Here is a 2,896-nt window from a genome sequence, read left to right on the forward strand (position 1 = left end):
ATTTATTTATTCTGCTGGGACTTAGATGGGGGGCTTGGCGGCGGGGGAGGGGGGGTGGTCTCCCCGGGCTCTACCTCCCGCGGCTGGGGCTACCCTCCGAGCCGCGGCCGCCGCGGCTTGCGCCTCAGGCCTCCAAAACTGTTTCCAAACTGCCAAGACCCGAGGTGGGCGCGTGGGGACCCAAGGGAAAGGGCTGGTTTTGGGGTGTATGATTGTGTGTTTGGACGCCCGGAGCCGTGAGGGGCGGCAAGGCGGCCCCCAGACGAGTTGCAATCGAGGTATCTCGGCTACGGCGTCTTCTTCTGCCCCGCGACCCCCTCCCCCCGGAGCTGAGCTGAGGAGGGGAAACCAGGATTTTAACCAAATTAGCATTTACATTCCTGGGAGGAAGCAGCCCGGGCCTGGACCTGAGTGATAGAAGCTTCTTTCTGTTTTTATTTTTGGAGAGGAGTGCCCTTGTAATTGTCGTGAACACATGCTTCTCCCTCCGCACCCCTCCCCCCCCCCTTTCCTCCAGCCACCGGCGGAGGAACGATTCCCCCTTTTTTGCATTTATCTTTCCTTCCCCTTTCTTTATTAAAGGTCCGGGAGTGGCGGCGGCCAATCAGCGCGCGGCTTCCATTTTGTGAGTTCAACTCCGAGGCTCTCGGGCTTCGCGAGGACGCGTTTGCAGCCCCCTCTGCCTCTCCTGTCTGGCGACCGAGGAGAGGGAGCCGCCTCGCTGGGGCTTCGTGGTAGTGTATTTCATATTGGGGCTCTTTTCGGGGTTTGTAATTTGGCCGTGGGTAGGTAATTGGCTGGAGCAGGGCGGCCGGGCGCGGCAGCCAATCAGCGCGCGGCTTCTATAGGGCTTGAGTTATTAGACGCTGATCTCAAAACATCCTTCATCAGACACCAAGGAGAGGCCAACAGATGAGGGGAGCCATTTTTCTGCAATGGAATTAAATGGCCAAGTGGGTTTTTCCTTTGTTGCAAATGGGGAATGTTTTTCCTTTGACTCCACCATCCCGTTCAGGACGCCTCAGTGTTGTGTTTAACATTTGTCAACAAGCTAAAGGATTCAAAATTGGAAGAATGAAGAAGACTTTAAAAAGATCTGGATTTTTCCTTATGACTTGGAATCCATCTTTGTCTTGTATAACTAGGTCATAGCACACCATTAATGTCAGCAGTTAACAATTTTGAATTACAAAAAACCTAAGTAAATGACATATTTTTTTTCCTTTTTTTTTTCTTGGGTGGGTGGGGGAGCTTGGAGCTGTCTTAATCTGTATTCTCTTAACTGAACAATAAATTTTTATATATATAGTTTCCTCTATTAAACACTTAAAACTGGCCATCTTATTAACTCCTTCTGCTCTTTTTAACAAGGTAATGTTTTAAATGTATAGTTTTAGGATTAGCGAAATGGCAGCAACAAAAAACTGTAAGCAGTCGTTACTCTTAAGTGTTTAAAAACCTTTTACATTGTAAGTACCCAATCCATTCTGTCCTTACGCAGTGCAGTTTTCATGTTAATGTTGCTGAGATGTCCTTAATTTTCTGAACCTTCATCTGCATGTATGTCTTTGTCGCTCTTGTCTAGCATAAGCCAGTTAAAATGCTTTTAGACGATTTTGCTTTTATAAAGCTAGGTTTTAGAGTTAAGCTTTTGAAAATGTTTACAGCAATAAATGCTAGTCAGCTTTCTTCCCCGTAACAGGTACACTTTCTTTGAAAATCGATCTATTTGAAGAAAAACAGACGTCTTTGTTGGGGAAGGGGGGTTGTGAGGGAAAGGAAGACCTCTTTGTGTAAAGAGACTAAAGCCGTCACAGGAAACTAGATTAAAACTGGAAAACAAGTCCTAGCTGGTTCGAGCCAAACACCATCGTTAACGGGGGTAGTTTCTATGGTGGTTGGGATGGCCGGTGCGTCTTTTGCCTTTTGTTTGATTTGACTGTATTTTCGCCTTTTGTCTCTTAATGACGGTCACACCATTGCTATATCCAGAGCAGTAAACAGTCCTCAGCGAAGCCGCCTTTTGCCAACCCAACCCTGGAAAGTTTGCAGAAGTGGAAGGAGCAGAAAATGCCATGAGAGTGTAACTTTAAAAAGGTAACAACAAAAAAGACACTACCATTACCCCAAATATTTCCAACTAAACAATCTCCCTAAAAGATTTTTTTCCCCCCCACAATAACACCTCCAAAACCTCCGCCCAGCTTGATCTTCCAGACTCCATGGCACCGGGCTGAGCGGTAAGTAAAAAAAAAAAAAGTGTATTTGCCCCTTCGAGGAAATGTTTTTTCGAGAAGGCCAAGCGCTGCAAATGTTTAGGAGCTGAGGGGAGAAGGAGGTTTCTGGAGCTTCACGTTTGGCAGCCGGATCGGGGAGGGTGGGGGCACGAGGAGGGCTCTTCAGACCCTTTGCCCCTTTTGCCCAGGAGGCAAGAGGAAGGTCTCCCCAGCGATTTGGGGCATCCATGGAGCCGCCTGCGCTAGTTCCCCTCTCTTTTCTAGGTTTGAGCCTTGATAGAGAGAAGAAATTGAAGTGCTTTGGGGAAGGGGGTCACAAAAGCTGAGGAAGCCTCTCCTTCCGGGCCTGAGGCCTCTTTTCCTTTTGGTGGTTGGGGTCTCGCCCTCCGAAGCCGGCTTTTTGGGGCTCCTGGGCGCGCCTGCGCTTCCTAAGCAAAAAAGGACAAAAGGCCGGCGTCCATGTTGGCACCATGACGCAGCATCTCTCCCGCTTTGCAGCCCCAGCGCTGCTTGTGCTCCCGTCCGCGCTCGCTCCTCCCTCGCAAACACGAGTTTTATTTTCAGGTTCAGAGCAGAGCCGCCGGCTGGGCTGGGGCCGAGGCTGGGGCCGGAGCCAGGGCCGGGCTGCGGGGTGGCTAATGGCGGCCGCTCTCTTTCTT

At 49.8% G+C, this 2,896-nt stretch overlaps 1 long non-coding RNA gene across 4 annotated transcripts in view; it reads left to right on the top strand.

Moving 5' to 3' along the window:
• Positions 1-740: 740 nt before the first annotated feature.
• Positions 741-2,896, top strand: part of LOC104989609 — an 8,394-nt gene continuing 6,238 nt past the window's right edge. Inside the window, exons 1-2 of one of the 4 annotated variants that reach the window (XR_825390.1) lie at positions 741-2,097; positions 2,205-2,240. This is a non-coding gene — a long non-coding RNA (uncharacterized LOC104989609). Of the gene's footprint in view, positions 2,241-2,896 lie in introns of all 4 variants that reach the window. The other 3 variants (XR_825391.1, XR_825388.1, XR_825389.1) reach the window with 3 other exon arrangements.

Source organism: Bison bison, unplaced genomic scaffold (genome assembly GCF_000754665.1).
Source record: "Bison bison bison isolate TAMUID 2011002044 unplaced genomic scaffold, Bison_UMD1.0 scf7180017864160, whole genome shotgun sequence".
Taxonomy (NCBI): domain Eukaryota; kingdom Metazoa; phylum Chordata; class Mammalia; order Artiodactyla; family Bovidae; genus Bison; species Bison bison.